Source organism: Rhinatrema bivittatum, chromosome 9 (assembly GCF_901001135.1).
Source record: "Rhinatrema bivittatum chromosome 9, aRhiBiv1.1, whole genome shotgun sequence".
Taxonomy (NCBI): Eukaryota; Metazoa; Chordata; class Amphibia; order Gymnophiona; family Rhinatrematidae; genus Rhinatrema; species Rhinatrema bivittatum.
Genome location: NC_042623.1, coordinates 14,198,201 through 14,218,868, shown reverse-complemented (window position 1 = coordinate 14,218,868; position 20,668 = coordinate 14,198,201).

The window sequence follows — 20,668 nt, the reverse complement described above, 5'->3', positions numbered from 1 at the left end:
AAAGTGAGAGCAGAGGTGACTTGTAGCCCATGCGGTCTTGCTTTGGGCAATTTAAAAAAAAGAAAAAAAAATAGGAGGTTACTGAAAATGTCACCGCTGATGGTGTTTTCTGTTTCCAGGGGTTGTTTTAATGTCGTCCTTCTCCGGTTAATGTTATGTAGACCACAAGCGGATCTCCCCTCTGATCTCTGTAGTTGTTTCCCCGAACGGCGCTAGAACCATTGCACAAAGCCACTTTCACGGTTTGGCGTTTGCTTTTCCTTTCAGCTCCTGCGCAGCGCACGATACGCCTGCTGGCTTATGGCGTGCTCCGTCAATAAGTCAGAGGGCCTGGTTTTCCAGTGGGCCTCTCTCATTCTGCATCTGAGGCAAATCTCCTCTCAAAGCAAGGCCTTGAATCTCTTACTCTTACTACCTGGGGGGAACTTTCCGAGTTTAAGAGTAAGTTCATTCTGAGGGAGGATCGAAGACCATGAAAGCGCTCGGTGGCGTGGGCCAGAGCAATTCTTGCCAGCGGCGTTTAACTGGGCACACGTGGGCCGGAAGTGCTTTGACTGCCTTTCGCCTGGGAATCACAGCACTAACTCCGATGCGGTAGGCGCTGGGGACACTGGAGGCAGAAGGCATCTTGTCGGCTTGAGCCCAGAGATCTGATTAAATCCCGAGGCACTGCCTACCACTGACACTGGAGAGGAAGGGGCGATGACTGCATGTGGATAATGATGGCGTCCGTCTGGTGAATGCTAGAAGGGCAGCAGAAGGAAGATAGGCACATTTCTATGTTAGGTCTATGCAGGCCCAAGATTTCCATTTCTGCTTGTTTCTTCCTTTCGAGGGAGGGGTTTTTTTTATTTTTTTTGGTTCATTTAATGTTTTTTGGTTTGCTTTGTTTCCTTCCGCCACCCCTCTCATCTCAATAGAAGCCTCGGGGCCTGGGCCATGCACAACCAGTGCCCAGCTGGGCATCTTCAGCCCTCCTCCTACCAGCCAAAATTTCTGAAGGGCTCAGACTTACCCGACTAGGCTTAGCTGGGCCCAGACAGGGCCTTCCTGGGCACCTCTGAACCCTCCCATCCCATCTCTTAAAAAATCTTCAGGGCCAGGTCCCTGGCCCCCACGTACCCCTTCCATTGGGGTCTGGCATGTTGTAAAGGGCAGGAGCGATGCAACCCGCTCCTACCCTGTCTCCGTGATTTAAAAAAAATGGTGGCACCGGCCTTCCTGAGTGCCACCAAAGTAACGTCACTTTGATGCCCGTCTCACTTGTCGCTGGAGCCAAGTTTCCAATTTTTTTCCCCCTTATCACAAAAACAAAAATAACCGAAAAGCTTTCAGGTATTTTCGTTGGAGGCCATTTTCCGATTATTCCATTCAGCATAAACCAAAAATGGCTTCATCCATCCCATTTTTTACATTCTGTTCTGTCTTGACCGAGTCTGTGCCTTTTAAGATCAGAGGAATGTAACCCTTGGAACTTTATGGGAAAGCCCATCTGCTGTGCAACAATGAATATCCTCTCCAATCCAAGGACTTCCAGTTACATTTATGGAATCTTTGCCTAACTTTGAAGGTCAAAAGGAGGAAATTGCCAATATTAAACAACTCTTAGTTACCGGCAGAGGCTAAGCTTCAACAGACCCAGGCCAGGGAGGAAGCTTTCATTAAAAACTCACCGATGATTCACAACATATTGAAAAAAAACATTTTTTTTTAATGCTTTTGAATTTTCCTAGAATTTCTACAATCTCAGCAATAGAAAATGCTTAAGAAACACAGTGTTAATAATAGCACCTGAAACTATCCCACCCCTGTCCAAGGCCCCTTACTGTCCACTATATAAGAGAAGTGAGGCCGAGGGGCAGGGGGCTGCCTTCTCCGCTCTCACCGGATGGTTTGGATCTAACAGGGCTTCTAAGGATTCAGGGACCAACCAATGGCTGCCACCTGTGCTTCAGATCCCAACAGAGAACGGCTGTTGAAAACGCTTTTTAATGTTGAAAATGTTTTGTTTATGAATTACAGAGATCAAATTTTTCCTGATGCCTCCAAGAAAGCCCAGACAAGGAGGAAACAATTCCTACTGTTGAAGCCCGGGGATTTGCAGCTGGGGGAGCAGGGATGCCTCTTCCTTTTAATGTATCCTTGCAAAGTGCTTAATCATGCTTCAAGCTCTTAGATGTGCGTTCCTTGTATCTTCCCAACCAACCTCACTTCTCGGTTTAGATGGTCATCTAACTAAAACTTGATTTGACTCACGCATTAGATTTGCCATGATGTATATTGCTTCTTATTTCTTGCTTACATTTTTTTTTATAAGTTGAGTCTTGCATCTCGTCAATTTGTGGACCTGTGGAACGCTGGAGATGTGGTCATTTTTCTTTTTCAATGATTTTTTTCCATTGAATGCATGGTCGTTCTCTGCTTCCTTTTTCATGCCGAAAGTTTGTAACGTGCAAGTAATAGTAATAATCAAAAAAAGCACTTTACAAGCAGGGTGACACAATTCATCTGTTTGTCTGGGGCAAGGCAGGATGTGTTCTGTACAATACGACCTCTTGGGAAGGAGTAGCATAGGCCAGGCATCTACTATAATCTAAATAACCTTGATCTGAAAAGGGTGAGGTCATTTTCAGGAGAGTCAAATTCGAAAAGCATTTTTAGTCCCTTCATTGTTTCGTTTTGCAGAATGGGGGAGTTCCAAAGAACGGGAATACAGATGTTACCCTTCCATGTCTTCATTATAGGGGTCAGTCTACGAAAGATTTTCACCCATTTTGTATCTCAGGGGAAAACACACAGGAAGACCCGTAAGAGTTATAAGCAGGAGAGAGAGGGACTGAGAGAACGGCTGGGGAGAGGAATGAAAAGAAGGGATTCTGGCTGGGAGAGGAGGAGCTGTGAGGGGAGGAGGGACCGGGAGAGGGAGAGGAGTAGATACAGGCTGTGAGCGTGGAGAGGGGCAGGGAGAATTGCAGGAAAGGCTGACAGAGAGGCGACATGGGCGGTGAGAAGGGAAAGGAGGATACGAACTAGGAGAGAGGACATGGGCTGTGATAAGAAGAGGAGCAGAGGCGAGTGGTAAGGAGAAGGGAACTTAAAATGGAAGAGAGAGAGGTGAAGAGGTCTGGGGAAGGAGCTGTGTGGATTGGGGGGGGGGGGGGGGGGGGACCGACAGAGGAGGTGATGCAAGAGAAGGGATGGGGATTGTGATGGAGGGAAAAAGGAAGAAGAGATGGTGAGGAGTGAGAGGGGAAGAGACCAGGAGGAGGTGAGGGAAGATAATGAGCTGTGGAGAGACAGCTGGTGGTTAGAGAGAGTTACACACGTGGAGGAAGAATGATAAACGATAAAGAGATGACAGGAAGACCAGAAAATAAGCTTTTTAAAGCAAAAGGAATGTCTAAGGCAGAGGGGAAACGGAGAAAAAGCCAAGAGCAGGAGAGATTCAGGGTACAGACACAAAGGTTGGAAACTTGTCTATTTGAGGTTTGGTGAAGATTTCTGAGCCAGCTGGGCAGGGTGAAAGGTCGGGGGGAGGCAGAGGGCATCTGCCCTGCAGTCAGCAGGGTAAATAAGGTGTTTTACTGGAAGGAATGGGAACGGTGAGGGAGCTGTGATGGCGTGCATTACAATAGGATCGCAATCTCTTTTACAAATTGGCATCTCCAGAGATTGAGAGGGGCAGTGGTCAGAGCTTGAATTGAGATGAGCCTTGCCCCCTCTGCTCCAACATTAAATAAAACATTCCCCTGCCACATCCTGCAGGAAGCCCCGCGTGCGGCTGGGGCTCAGGGGGCTGGAAGCGCTGAGTCTCGGGAGGAGGCAGGGAAGCGAGGAGGGGGAATCACACATCGAAAGGTGAGAGGGGCCGGGCTGGTGAGGGGTGGAGGAACCAAGCCTGCAGAGGAGGGCAGGAGGGGTGAGAAGAGACCTGCTGGGGAGGGGAGCAGAGGGCGGGTCAGCGGGAAATGGGGAGGAGAGCACTGCAAAGGGATGTAGGGAGTGGAGCTGAGCGAGGAGAATTAAACCCCCTCCCCAAATATGAAATTCAGAGTATTCCCATGCAGGAGGGGGAGAATGGAGAGAGGGGAGAGGGAAGGTTGAATAGGAGAATGAGAGGAAGGGAAGGTTGAGAAAGTGCGATGGTGGCAGGAGAGGGAAGAGACTGGGATGTGGATGGCTTGCTGGTGAGGTGGGGGGGATGGAGCAGGATGGAGGAGCTGGGATGGGGGGGGGGGGGGGGGGGAAGAATGAATTTTGGGCCGGATTGCTTCTCTGGCTTTTGTTTCGGCCACACAAGCCTTTCCCATGTTCACATGAACTGCTCCACTCTGGACATTTGAACACGGGCCGGGCAGTCATGTTCATTGTTCTGTTTTTTCCTTTTTGCTGGGAGCGCTATAACATGTGTTGAGCTGAGCACCCCCCAATCATATTCAAAAGTTGGGTCTTATGCAAACTACCTGTGTTATTTTAACAATCCCCGCCCAAACATGACCAAACACGGAACAGCCTGCCCCCCCCCCCCCCCAGGGCAATGCCTCCCGTCGATTTGGCTAAGACCCTGCACACTATGGGGCCGATGCAATACCGTGCACTCAGCAGAGCGCACTGCTAACCCGCAGTTGGACACGGGTCACAGAGGCGCTAACTAATCCCCTCATGCAATAAGGGGATTAGCCCCTCTACAACGCGCATCCAACGGGAAGTGAAACTAATAGCACTCACCACATGCAAATGAATGTGAAGGAGGCCATTAGCCTTTCACTCCCTATGCAAAAAAAAAAAAAATGTGTATGGCGCCCCCAGGGTTGGCGCTCGGGGGCCCATTAAGAAACGGGCGCTGACCAGCCCCTATGGAACCTCACAGGTGCTTTTTGCCAGGATTCGATCCTGTTCGGACAGAGACGTTACCTGGGTAGATGGCTTTGAAAAGTTGCCAAACCCCCCCCCCCCGACCCATGATTCCGATAAGAGCACACACACACACACACACACACAGACAGACAGACATGCATACGGACACATACACACAGACAATCATTATAAAAATCTTCCTTGGGTGATACGATGCTGATATTCAGCTGTGGGCAGCCCAGCTAAAGTTTTCTGGATAAGCTTACCTGGGCTGAACAACTTAGATGGGATATCCAGCGGTACAGCTGTGCCACTGAACACACACCCGGAGAAAATCAAAGTTATACAGATAACTCGTGGCACGATAGGGCTTATCCGGACACCTTGGCCAGATAATGCTGAATGTCGGCGTTATCCAGCTAATCTATCTGATCCGTCAGCCTCGCCCTGGAAACGCCCACCCCAGTTTATCCAGCTAAATGTTTTATCTGGATAAAAACGTAGCCGGTCATATCAGGGGTGGCGGGAATTTCAAATCTTGCGGTTTGTCCAGTTAAATCCAAGCTTAGTCACACAAACCGCTTTGAACGTGGGCAGACGGATTTCCAGAGTCTACCTGTTTTGTAACTAATACACATGCACACCCCTTTCAAAATCACCATAAGACTCCAATCATAACAGATCATGTAAATTCTCATTTGAGGTAAGTTTGCTGCCAAAATGAATGATCTATAATCAGAAGGTGAAGCCTCGCTACCACAATTACGTGTCTGCTGTGCCTTGACTTCCCTGCCCATGGGAACCAGTTGTACATTTCAGATGAATGTAGTCTGTAATTAAAGGTGGCCAAAAGTGAGCTGTGCTGAAAAGCAGAGCACAACATGTCACATTCTGCAGAGGAAAGGTTTTAAAAATCCTGACACCAGTCTGAAAAGCACGGGGGTGATCCGCACTGACTGGCATTTACAGCCCAAAACAGCGGCGGCATGACTGCATTGTGCTTGCACGGAGGCCTGGGGTAACCGGCAGGAGACGGACCCTACAGCCCTCAGACCCTCGCTGAGAGGATTTCATAGCTTCTGTCAGAAAGCACGGGGGTGACCTAGATGGAGCCACCATTACGACCCAAAACAGCAACGCTACAAGGCCACTGCGCTTCCTGAAATCCGCAGGATGGTAATTCTCTAAATTAAAATGCTAATTGTGTCAGGTTCAGCCTCCGCATTCTGGTTTTTTTTTTTTTGTTTTTTTGCCCCAATGAGAAAAAAGGAAGCACGTTTAAAACAGTTCCAGGTTGGTGACCTTGCCTGACCTGGCAGACTTTATAAGCCATATTGGTCAGTATCTTTCTTATCATTTAGTATGTTACTACTGTTAATTATGAAAGGTGGTTGCAAATGTATTCTTAGTCCAATCACAAGAAGTACTGCCTGCAATTTTATCGATTTTTATTTGTATGAGAAACAAAGGAAAAAAAGGATAAGAACATAAGAACTTGCCATACTGGGTCAGACCAAGGGTCCATCAAGCCCAGCATCCTGTTTCCAACCGAGGCCAAACCAGGTCACAAGAACCTGGCAATTACCCAAACACTAAGAAGATCCCATGCTACTGATGCCAGTAATAGCAGTGGCTATTCCCTAAATAAACTTGATTAATAGCTGTTAATGGACTTCTCCTCCAAGAACTTATCCAAACCGTTTGTAAACCCAGCTACACTAACTGCACTAACCACATCCTCTGGCAACAAATTCCAGAGCTTTATTGTGCATTGAGTGAAAAAGAATTTTCTCCAATTAGTCTTAAATGTGCTACTTGCTAACTTCATGGAGTGCCCCCTAGTCCTTCTATTATCTGAAAGTGTAAATAACTGATTCACATCTACCCGTTCTAGACCTCTCATTATTTCAAAGACCTCTATCTTATCCCCCCTCAGCCGTCTCTTCTCCAAGCTGAACAGCCCTAACCTCTTTAGCCTTTCCTCATAGGGGAGCTGTTCCATCCCCTTTATCATTTTGATAGCCCTTCTCTGTACCTTCTCCATCGCAATTATATCTTTTTTGAGATGCGGCGACCAGAATTGTACACAGTATTCAAGATGCGGTCTCACCATGGAGTGATACAGAGGCATTATGACATTTTCCGTTTTATTAACCATTCCCTTCCTAATAATTCCTAACATTCTGTTTGCTTTTTTGACTGCCACAGCACACTGAGCCAACGATTTCAATGTGTTATCCACTATGATGCCTAGATCTTTTTCCTGGGTGGTAGTTCCTAATATGGAGCCTAACATTGTGTAACTACAGCATGGAGATGCCTTCTCACCTGAAAATTACTCAGGTGCTGAACAGGACTGAACGAAGTTCGTGTACTGATAATGGTTGTGTTCTTGTGTCACATTGCTCTCCGAAGCACTTTCCCGACCAATTATTATCCTTTAGCCATTTTGCCTGTCTTGCTAGGTTCAGACATTGCATCCCAAGACAGATTTGTACTCCAAACCCAGGCATTGAGTTCCATGCTCGTGCTTTTCTTGAAATGCTGCACTGCAATGCCGTGAAATTGAATAATGGATTTACCTTTCGGGCTTTGCCTCTGTGTGCTAGGACTCCTGGCACTTCTCAGTGCTCAGCTGGACGGTACAGCGCGCTCACGAAGCCTCTTCACAGATTTCAGCATTAGATGGCAGTCTTGTATGTGTTTCCCTCAGCCTGGCTGCACGTAGGTGGAAAAAGCTGTATTTTTCATCCCGTTCTTGGCCTTTTAGATGTTTTCTCTCATGCCACAAAAAAAAAAAAAAAAAAAGAAAGTAAGCCATGGTCTGAATGACAGGTGAGGGAAAAACATTAGCGTGTGAGTTAAACCCGCTGCTCCAAGTCTTTCAAACTTTTCTAAGCACTTTAAGTAATTGACTAGCATTCGGATCCGTGGTAGGATTCACTCACATGTCCGTGGGCTTCCTTTTGAAACAAAACTAATCTAAACAATTCCCCTATTCCTAGGCAGAGTCACTGGATATCCCTTCCCTTGGTGCATGCAGAGCCGCTTTTCTGCTAGGACTCTGAAAAGGGATCCAGAGACGATCCAGGAAACTACAGAGACCAGTGAGCCTGAGGCCTGTGCCAGGCAAAATGGTAGAAACTATCATAAAGAACAAAATTACTGAACATATAGAGAGAGTCCTAGTTTAATGGGACAAAGCCAACATGGATTTAGCCAAGGCAAGTCTTGCCTCTCCAATCTGTTACATTTTTTTTGAGGTGTAAATAAATGTGGATAAAGGTGAGCAGTTGATATAGTGTATCTGGATTTCCAGAAAGCATTTGATAAGGTCCCTCACAAGAGACTTCTTAGGAAATTAAAATGTAATGGCATAGGGGGCAGTGTCCTAATGTGGATTGCCAACCGGTTAAAAGATAGAAAACAGAGAGTAGGGCTAAATGGTAAATTTTCCCAATGGAGAAAGGTGACTAGTGGAGTGACCCAGGGATCTGTTCTGAGACCGATGCTTTTTAATATATTTATTAACAACCTGGAAATGGGAACAACAAGTAAGGTGATCAAATCTGCCGATGACTCAAAATTATTCAAAGTTGATAAATCACAAGAGGATTGTGAGAAATTGCAAGAGGACTTTGTAAAACTGGGAGACTGGGAATGCAAATGAAATGTAATGTGGACAAGTGCAAAGTGATGCACTTAGGGAAGAGAAACACAAATTATAGCTCCATAATGCAAGGTTCCACATTAGGAGTCACCACTCAGGAAAAGGATCTAGGTGTCATCGCTGGTGATAATACGTTGAAATCTTCTGCTCAGTGAGCAGCAGCAGCAGCCAAGAAAGCAAACAGGATGCTGGGGATTATTAGGAAAGGAACGGAGAATAAAACAGAGAATATCACAATGCCTCTGTATCACTCCATGGTGCATCCTCATCTTGTGTTCATATATCATACACAAACAGAATGCTGTGGATTATTAGGAAAGGAATGGAGAATAAAACAGAGAATATCATAATGTCTCTGTATCACTCCATAGTGCGACCTCATCTTGTGTTCATATATCATACACAAACAGAATGCTGGGGATTATTAGGAAAGGAATGGAGAATAAAACAGAGAATATCATAATGTCTCTGTATCACTCCATGGTGCATCCTCATCTTGTGTTCATATATCATACACAAACAGAATGCTGGGGATTATTAGGAAAGGAATGGAGAATAAAACAGAGAATATCATAATGCCTCTGTATCACTCCATGGTGCATCCTCATCTTGTGTTCATATATCATACACAAACAGAATGCTGGGGATTATTAGGAAAGGAATGGAGAATAAAACAGAGAATATCATAATGCCTCTGTATCACTCCATGGTGCATCCTCATCTTGTGTTCATATATCAGACACAAACAGAATGCTGGGGATTATTAGGAAAGGAATGGAGAATAAAACAGAGAATATCATAATGTCTCTGTATTACTCCATGGTGCATCCTCATCTTCTGTTCATATATCATACACAAACAGAATGCTGGGGATTATTAGGAAAGGAATGGAGAATAAAACAGAGAATATCATAATGCCTCTGTATCACTCCATGGTGCATCCTCATCTTGTGTTCATATATCATACACAAACAGAATGCTGAGGATTATTAGGAAAGGAATGGAGAATAAAACAGAGAATATCATAATGCCTCTGTATCACTCCATGGTGCGACCTCATCTCGTGTTCATATATCATACACAAACAGAATGCTGGGGATTATTAGGAAAGGAATGGAGAATAAAACAGAGAATATCATAATGCCTCTGTATCACTCCATGGTGCATCCTCATCTTGTGTTCATATATCATACACAAACAGAATGCTGGGGATTATTAGGAAAGGAATGGAGAATAAATCAGAGAATATCCTAATGCCTCTGTATCACTCCATGGTGCAACCTCATCTTGTGTTCATATATCATACACAAACAGAATGCTGGGGATTATTAGGAAAGGAATGGAGAATAAAACAGAGAATATCATAATGTCTCTGTATCACTCCATGGTGCGACCTCATCTTGTGTTCATATATCATACACAAACAGAATGCTGGGGATTATTAGGAAAGGAATGGAGAATAAAACAGAGAATATCATAATGCCTCTGTATCACTCCATGGTGCATCCTCATCTTGTGTTCATATATCATACACAAACAGAATGCTGGGGATTATTAGGAAAGGAATGGAGAATAAAACAGAGAATATCATAATGCCTCTGTATCACTCCATGGTGCAACCTCATCTTGTGTTCATATATCATACACAAACAGAATGCTGGGGATTATTAGGGAAGGAATGGAGAATAAAACAGAGAATATCATAATGCCTCTGTATCACTCCATGGTGCATCCTCATCTTGTGTTCATATATCATACACAAACAGAATGCTGGGGATTATTAGGAAAGGAATGGAGAATAAAACAGAGAATATCATAATGTCTCTGTATCACTCCGTGGTGCACCCTCATCTTGTGTTCATATATCATACACAAACAGAATGCTGGGGATTATTAGGAAAGGAATGGAGAATAAAACAGAGAATATCATAATGTCTCTGTATCACTCCATGGTGCGACCTCATCTTGTGTTCATATATCATACACAAACAGAATGCTGGGGATTATTAGGAAAGGAATGGAGAATAAAACAGAGAATATCATAATGTCTCTGTATCACTCCATGGTGTGACCTCATCTTGTGTTCATATATCATACACAAACAGAATGCTGGGGATTATTAGGAAAGGAATGGAGAATAAATCAGAGAATATCCTAATGCCTCTGTATCACTCCATGGTGCAACCTCATCTTGTGTTCATATATCATACACAAACAGAATGCTGGGGATTATTAGGAAAGGAATGGAGAATAAAACAGAGAATATCATAATGCCTCTGTATCTCTCCGTGGTGCACCCTCATCTTGTGTTCATATATCATACACAAACAGAATGCTGGGGATTATTAGGAAAGGAATGGAGAATAAAACAGAGAATATCATAATGCCTCTGTATCACTCCATGGTGCATCCTCATCTTGTGTTCATATATCATACACAAACAGAATGCTGGGGATTATTAGGAAAGGAATGGAGAATAAATCAGAGAATATCCTAATGCCTCTGTATCACTCCATGGTGCAACCTCATCTTGTGTTCATATATCATACACAAACAGAATGCTGGGGATTATTAGGAAAGGAATGGAGAATAAAACAGAGAATATCATAATGTCTCTGTATCACTCCATGGTGCGACCTCATCTTGTGTTCATATATCATACACAAACAGAATGCTGGGGATTATTAGGAAAGGAATGGAGAATAAAACAGAGAATATCATAATGTCTCTGTATCACTCCATGGTGTGACCTCATCTTGTGTTCATATATCATACACAAACAGAATGCTGGGGATTATTAGGAAAGGAATGGAGAATAAAACAGAGAATATCATAATGCCTCTGTATCACTCCATGGTGCATTCTCATCTTGTGTTCATATATCATACACAAATAGAATGCTGGGGATTATTAGGAAAGGAATGGAGAATAAAACAGAGAATATCATAATGCCTCTGTATCACTCCATGGTGCATCCTCATCTTGTGTTCATATATCATACACAAACAGAATGCTGGGGATTATTAGGAAAGGAATGGAGAATAAAACAGAGAATATCATAATGTCTCTGTATCACTCCATGGTGCGACCTCATCTTGTGTTCATATATCATACACAAACAGAATGCTGGGGATTATTAGGAAAGGAATGGAGAATAAATCAGAGAATATCCTAATGCCTCTGTATCACTCCATGGTGCAACCTCATCTTGTGTTCATATATCATACACAAACAGAATGCTGGGGATTATTAGGAAAGGAATGGAGAATAAATCAGAGAATATCATAATGCCTCTGTATCTCTCCGTGGTGCACCCTCATCTTGTGTTCATATATCATACACAAACAGAATGCTGGGGATTATTAGGAAAGGAATGGAGAATAAAACAGAGAATATCATAATGCCTCTGTATCACTCCATGGTGCATCCTCATCTTGTGCTCATATATCATACACAAACAGAATGCTGGGGATTATTAGGAAAGGAATGGAGAATAAAACAGAGAATATCATAATGCCTCTGTATCTCTCCGTGGTGCATCCTCATCTAGAGTATTGTGTGCAGTTCTGGTCACCACATCTCAAGAAAGATTATAGCAGAATTAGAAAAGGTACAGAGAAGGGCGACCAAGATGATAAAGGGGATGGAATGATTTTCCTATGAAGAAAGGCTAAAGAGGTTAGGAATCTTTAGCTTGGAGAAGAGACGGCTGAGGGGAGATATGACAGAGGCCTATAAAATAGTTACTGGAATGGAATGGGTGAATGCAAATTGGTTGTTTACGCTTTCAAAAAGTACAAAGACCAGGGGACACACAATGAAATTACTAGATGATACATTTAAAATAAATAGGAGAAAATATTTTTTTCACTCAACACATAATTAAGCTCTAGAATTGGTTGCCAGAGGATGTGGTGAAAGATGTTAGTTTAGCTGAGTTTAAAAAAGGTTTGGACAAGTTCCTGGAGGAAAAGTCCATAAGTCATTATTAAGATGGACTTGGGGAAATTCATTGCTTATCCCTGGTATAAGTTGCATAGAATCTATTGACCTTTTGGGATCCTGCCAGATACTTGTGACCTGGATTGGCCACTGTTGGAAACAAGATACTGGGCATGATGGACTTTTGATTTGACCCAGAATGGCAAATCTTATGTTCTAAAGCATTCTTTCCCTTTCTTTTCTCCTCCATTAATGATGTCTTCCAGAATACCTGAACTTCACTGTCTGACAAAAGACTTTTCCACTTGACTCGATAAAATTAATTGACTTGCACGCTAGCTGGGTTAAGACCCATTGTTTTTCTAATTCCAAATCTTTCTCTAAACAAGATCTGGTTTAGTCTGACATTTTTTCCAATTAAATCTAAGCCTTCAAAGAAATGTTATTTGCTGCATCTATTGATACTGATCCTCTGTAGAATGACAGAGACAAGATGTGCCATGTTCTCCAGTTTGCCATAAGACAGTAAACTAGTACTGAGTGCTTTTTCTTACATGTCTTAAAATGCTGTCACCCCCATCCATAGGAATCCAAGACTAAGGGCCTTATTTTCTAAGGCTATCGCACGCTTGCACTACCAGCGCAAGCGTGCGATAGCTAGAAATCGTAGTGCATGCCTGCGAAGGGGACATCGGGGTGGAGTCAGCCCCGGAAGAGGAGTCGGGGTGTCACCGGGGCCAACTCCGCGAAGACGGTGCAGACAGCGAAAAGGTAAGGAGCCTTTTCGCTGCCTCTTTCGCGCCGAATAACTACACCTTTTATGGTGTAGTTATTCGGCGCGTCGCCGGCAGCGATTGTACCGCAGCTGTGCGATCGCTGCCCGCTAGCGCAGGACCGCTCCCCCCCCCCCCCCCCCCCCCAGCCCCCTGTTACCACCGGATTTTCTAAGTTCTGCGAAGTTAGAAAATCCGCCCCTAAGTCAGTTAGACAATCCTATTCAATTTTTACAATCCTGAAGACATGTCTTGGAAAATCAATGAATCACAATGAAAGCAATTTTGAAAAATTCTGCTGACTTTCCCTAGTTAGAAATGAAATGTATCTATTTTGCAAATAAACTTTGTGAGGTTCATTTTCAGCCACCTATCTGGCTAACCTTGGCCTGGATTTATCAAAATGAGATAGCAAAAGGGGCATGGTTTATGCTAATAGCTTATTGCCATTTGTGCTAATTACTATGTGAAGAGCTATGTTAGTGCAAATTGTGATAACATTTTCAGATATTGTGATTAGTGCCAGACCTGTTGTATATCCTGCATACAACCACTAGGGAAGAAAGAAAGAGAGAGAGAGAGAGACTGACTAGCCATAATGTCCTCTCCCTAGACAGGTATTTGTATCCCTATGGTTGGCCCACCTAGTAACTCGAGGTGAGGTTTAGATATTAGTGTAGGGGGTTAGGGGCCACTTTGACATTCAAAGTGAGACATACGAACAGAACAGTGCTCTCTTGTGAAGATTTGCTGGCCTTCGGAGTGAGGAAACTCACTCCAAGATGAGATTTGTGCAGTGTTCTCTCAACCTAGCTTGATGGACTCTCTACCTGGGTAACATCAGCTTTAAGTCTTTGCAATAGCACTTTGCAGACTGGCAAACCCAGCCCACTCCCGCCCCTAACTCCTCCTCTTTTTCGGATTTTCATCGCACCATATGATATGGGGCTATCGCATGCGTTAACGGGACTTTTCGCATGCAATAATCCCTTAACGCATGCGAAAACGCCTTAGCGCATTTTGATAAATGATCCCCTTTGTTAGGATATTCAGTGTTACAGTAGAGCTGTTGAATATACCCAACTAGTTGCCTGGTCTTGCTTGTAAGTATTATTAGCCTTAAAATAAGGCATGGGGGTAACCTGCACAGAGCGGCAGTTGCTGGGTGGACTGGATGGACCATTTGGTCTTTTTCTGCCAACAATAAAATGTTACTGTGTTATTTTATCTTAAAGATAAATGTATCTAGCTACCTGGCTAACTTTAGGTACCACCAGAATTGGCCAGATAACCTGGCTAACTCTGAATCTAATCTGAGAAGGCCAAGCCTTCTCAGATACCCATGACACACAATAGTCGACAGAACTTCCTTTAGGAGCAATGGATTTCCATTTTACCCCTAAGCCCAGAATAAGAGCCTCGTGACTGCTCTGTTTATTCTAATAATTTCTCCGCTATCTCTAGCCTTTCCTTCCTTCCAGCAGTCTATGCCTCCAAGTTTAATTTCCCTGTTAAATGTAACTTTGCTTTTTCATGTTCAACCTTTTGTTTTTGGTTACTGTTCTTGGTTCAGTTCCCCTATTCGATGTGAACCGACCTGATATGGTCTCCACCATGAAGGTCGGTATAGAAAAGTGTTAAATAAAAATAAATAAATATCTGAATAATTTATCCAGCTAAGTTAATTCTACTTTAGAACATGCTTAAGAATACCTCAAAATTGTCCAGCTAAGTAGTCAGCTGGATAACTTGAAGGCAGTCAGGCAGCAAGGTTTTCAGATCCCGCTGTTTGCCCAACTAAGTCTAAATTTAGCTGGACAAATGGCACTTAATGGGGATCTCTGTATTTTTCCTGAGGCACCTGTAGCAATGCAGGGGTTTGCTCGCACCGGCGATACAAGGTCCTATAGACTCAGAAGCAGCCTCTGCACACCTGGCCTTACCTTTTACTGCAGGACTAAATCCCATCGGCCCATTTCACCATGCCTAGGATTTCTCTTAAATTCCGAATGGAAACCATGTGGTGAACGGGCACATTGCACCCTGCCTATCCAGGAGCACTACATCCAGGCCAACCATAGCCTTCTGTATTCACCATGCAGAGATATAACACGCCCTTGCAGGAGGCAGCTTGTATTGCATCGATTTATTATTACCTTGTGAAAGAAACATGCAAGACCAGTACAGTGAGAGGGATGCAGCACCCAAGGAAAAGCAGCTGAACATACTGCGAGAGGGCTCAGAAGACCAGGAAGTACTTTGTATTTATTTATTTTTCACTGGCAAGCATTTAGAGACGGCCCATTCCTTTGACACCCTTGCCAGCTGCCTGGGGGTCACTCTGAACGCAGCGTTCCCTCTCTTTGACGGAAGAGACTTCATTCCAGCCAGCCCGGGGGGGCATCGCATGGGCTCCATGACAGCACCGCCCCTCCCACAGTTCACTGTTTGTATAAAGACCCAGGTCAGAATATAGACGCCTTAATTATCGTCAGACAGGGCTCACGCCATGGCAGGAAGTTATCGTTACGGAAGAACAGCGTTAGCGTTTCCATTTTCTCATTGCAATACCCCGTCAATCCTTTGATTACTTCTTTAATTGTTACAGGGGATCCTTTTTCCTCTCACAAAGTTAATCCTGCAGGTTCTGAATATGAAACCCGAGAAAACCTAAGGCTGCCATTGGCAGTTTCTACATCACTTAGATAGATATTAGTTTAATATAATTAGCAGGCATTAATTAACATAGATAATTTTATCAATTCATTGAAAACTGTTTATAATTTACAATAGCTTGCACCACCTTTTACCCAGACTATAATTCTGAATGTGCTATGAACGGGTGCTGCCTTTTCCACATGTTAACTTCTCCTGTCTATAGCGGGAGGCAAGATAGGTGACCAGGAAAATGCTCCATGGGACAGAATTCAGAATTGCAAATTACTTAGAAATGTGACAGTAGAAAAAGACCATATGACCTATCCTGTCTTCCCATCTATACCAACTACCATGTCTACAATCCCTACCATTCCCTTAGAAATCCCCTGTGCTTATCCCAAATGGATGGTGGTTCATTATAAGCCAGAGGTCCCCAGCTGGTGTTTCGGCAAATGTTTGCACCGGTGAGTCAGAGCCATCAAAAGAGAGGATAGGCCAGACTAGCCACAGTCAGGGCAAAGTCCTTGTCTCTATCTTCCTCTTACCCTCTGCATGATCTCCTCCAGCTGGCAGGAGGAGTCACCGAGCAATGTTTCTCACCTGCTGCTGTAGCAGCCTCCTTCCCAACTTCCCTCTGCACTCAGAACCACGTAGGGCAGTGCTCCTCAACCCAGTCCTCAGGGCATGCCTAGCCAGTCAGATTTTCAAGATATCCACAAGGAGTGTGCATGAGATAGGTGTGCATACAATGGAATCAGAGCATGCAAATATATCTCATGGGTATTTATAGTGGGTATCCTGAAAACTTGACTGGCTAGATGTGCCCCCAGGACTGGTGTAGGGTTGGCAGGTCTTGCAAGATTACAAAACACCTCACAATTATGAGCTCACAGGAAAGCCGGCAGAGGGAGGAGGAGGAGACAGCAGCATCAGGTAAAAAGCCCTTGCAGTCGACTCCTGCTGGCTTGAGAGGATCACGCCTGAAGCATCTCTGAAGCCAAGCTTAAACATAGGACTCAATTCTACAATGCCCCATGGAGAGGCACCACCATAAAACACATGACTTGCCTCAGTAAATTATTCCAAACTCCCAGCATTGAGAGTTCTCCAAATGCCATCTCAGCACTCCCTTTTTACTCCCTTTTGCCCTCTCCCTACGTCCTGCAGCAGGTATTTAAAGGCAGTAAGCCCCGCCTGCAGGCAGCATTCAGCACCTGACTCCAATGTTCCCTTCTTCTGCCATCTACCTTGAGCCATAGACCTCTCGGCAGCTTGCAGCTAAAGTAAGCATCTCGAGCCACTCTGCTTCCATTGTAAGATAGTCTGTTATAATATTTTAAGGTTATAACTGCATAGCTATGCAATCAAACTGCAATTATTTTCAATTGACAAGCATTACAGCAGATTTCATTATGGATTCCTCTTGGCATGAAGACAGCCATTTTGTTTAATGATGATGTCCTTGATAATATACAACATGTTTCACTTCGGTATGAAGCCATCGTAGCAGAAACATTTTTATGCCTCATCCTTGCTCGTGTTGCACTGAGCAGTAACTATGTACCAGATATATACAGTTACATGAGGGATTTTCCCTCTGTAAATGGATTTTTACCACTGGAAAAAGTCCCTTTCAAAATGTCCCCGCCCCCGTTATAGGGAAAAGGGGCCGGACTAGGGTTGACTTGGACTAGTCCCCGCCCTTAACCCTTACTACAGGGTAAACTCATTCTTTTAACAGAAACATTGCTGCTCATCTCAACAGGAAATGTCGTGGGGAGGAGAGCAGAGACCCCTGTGGGGGAAGTTTGAATTCTGAGCTTTCACATAATGGGTAGTATTTCCGAACGTGTTTGTTTTACGCGCACCATGACAAGAACGAACCTCACTCATAAGCCAAGGTCTTAGTCTCTCCTCCTCCTCACACACACACACACACACACACATCCATCCGCAAGAAGGGAAAATGATGCCTTGATTTCTTGCCCAGCCCAGAACTGTGGTCACTGACTAGACAAGCTGCTAGAGACCACGCATTGCAGAGTTAGGCCTAGTCTAAGCCTGAGGCCTTTGCTCAAACACCGACTGCAAAATCACTTCCTCCTCCTTCTCCTTCTCCTCCCTGTCAGCATTTCTTGATGCTGGGCAGATGAATCACATCTACGTCTACTCTTTCATGGGTGAACAGAAACTGATTCTGTGGTGGATTCCCATTGTCTAAAGCAAGGGTAGGCAGCTCCAGTCCTTGAGTGCCTCAAACACGTCTGGTGGTGGTTTTCAGGTTATCCAAAATAAATATGCATGAAATCTATTTGCATACTATTAAGGCAGTGCAAATATATCTCATGCATGTTCAATTTGGATGGCAAGAAAGCAGATCTGTTTTTGGCTCTCAAGAATCAGAGTTGCCTACCCCTGGTCTAAAACAATATGCTAATGAATGACTTAAACCTGGGTTAATACAGTAAGAGGTACAGAAAAAACAAATGCCCATACTTCATATAATATTACAAATAAGAAAGGTTTTATTACCCATAGTTGTATTACAATGTCTCAAAAACATACAATACAGACTTACCGCAAATACATTTACTATTGCATATTTGCTTAAATTAATGTTAATAACTGCTCCCTAGACCGTGAACAAAACACACTTTATACTGAAATAAAAAAACAACACAGTCACTTAAGAACTACCATACCTCAGTCATATCCACACCACATTCATTCCCTCATTATTTAAAAACACTGTTACCCTAATACTAAAATCTGTCAAAACATACTAAACAAATTGTTACAACTGTAGCTCCATATTTTTAATCTGCTGAATCTCAATTATAACTTGTGAACCCCGACAAGGTCCTTGTTTCAGTGAAAATCAGCTTTTTCGTGGAGATTTTGGAAACCTCAAAAGATTTTATAATCAATGTTTTCTAAGGGCACTTTTTAGGAGACCACTCCGGAGACTTTCAAAGGATCTCGAAGGTATGGACAAGCGGCATTTTTAGATGAAATCTATGCATCAATGGACTTCTCAAGGTCTGACTATTAAATTTGTTTATATGTAAACGCTACTAGAATCTGCCCGAAGCACAACACGCTCCAACTCAAGCAACAAATTCTGTTACTTTTGTATTAAACATAATAGTTTGCAAGAAAGCTCCCACGTTTTACCAAAAAATTCATGCAGTTACACTCAGACATCAAGCAGCGCTGCTTGCTATTGCAGGAACTCCTCTGCCGACATCTTGATCTCTGTGCTTACAAAGAATGCAGACATTACAAGGCTTCTCCGCCGAGAGTCACAAGACAAAGGCGAAACAGGAATTTTGTCAGATATTGAATTTCTAAACCCAAGGTGTTGAAACTTCAACAGATTTTGTTGAACCTGCGGAAGAATCTGGCAAACCAAGTTAGCCATGTTTCCCCAGTGAATTTGGGGAAATTCCAAAAACTCATAGTGTGGTTGCCAAGTTAGTCCCCCTAGAATGCGTGGAAAAGTAGGTCTACAATAAAATGACGTTGAGACTTTGTTCATTCGAGTAACTTAATACATTTCTTGACTAGCTTTCAGGAACTACACTCCCTTCATTAGGGCAAATCAAAATAAACCGGTCAAGGCATAAAATGCTGTTGCTGGAATATACAAATGAATCACAGATTATATTACATTATTATTATTTGCTCATTTTGTTTAGGCTCAATGAAGGATTGGCTCCCGAAAGCTGGTCAAGAAATGAATGAAGTTAGTGCAATGAAAAGGTATCACCTCCTATTTTTGTTGTTGACTGAGGAACTTGAACACGGCCAAACTCTTCCTGTTTCGAAATCAACCTTGAATTGTTTACATAACCCTACTTGTGAGTATGAGCTGTAAATACATTGATAAAAATACTGGCACTTGTGGAGAGAGCCTAAAGGATCTCTACCAATAGTAGGTGGTTTCTCCTAAAACAAGGGAGAACAGAATTATTATCTATGAGAGGGATAGCTCCCCCATATGGGAGCCTCAGATGGTGGGTTCCTAGGAAATGAAATCTAACATGTCAAAGTCTGAATTGAATCTTCTAGGTGTAGCATGTTCATTGCTATTCCCTATATTTATTTTTATTTTTCAGAGAAAGAACTCAGGGGGTCTCTGTGGTTGAGAACTGGGGCAAAATATGCAGGCCGAGAACCTTTGCTCATTTGAGTACCATGTTTTTGGAGACCTTTTCCTCAGTTCCTTGGTTTCTGTAACTGAATATAGAGAATCCTTTTGGTTTTTGCTGAGTACCCCAGGATCCAGGGACTCAGATATTTTTCCTTTTTTGCTCTACATCAAGAGGAAGGGTGACTTTCACTGAGAGAGGACCATAGGATCACCAGCATCCTCCAAGAAGGATGACATAGGAGTCATCCATGTGGAGAAAGAGTGAAATGGGAGAGGAGGAGACTTCGTGGACCCACTGTGAGGTTCACTAATATCTCAAGGAGATAATGGGAGAAGAGGAAGAAGATGGTACCACCTGTCGGTTCAATAAAAAAAAGAGGTAGGAAAATTGGGATTTTTCCGTGAAATACATCAAATTAACTAAAGAGCTATTTCTGTCCACTGGGAGGAAGTTGCCCTTATCACCTGATTGAACAGGAGAATGGCTAAATTCAATAACTGGCGCTCAATGAACCTCACAAGAAGTTGAAGTAGAGGTAAGGGTCACCAGTTTATCAAAGGAGAACCTTGGAACGTGTACAGCTTGTTCTAGGAATAATACAAGTTATAATTAAC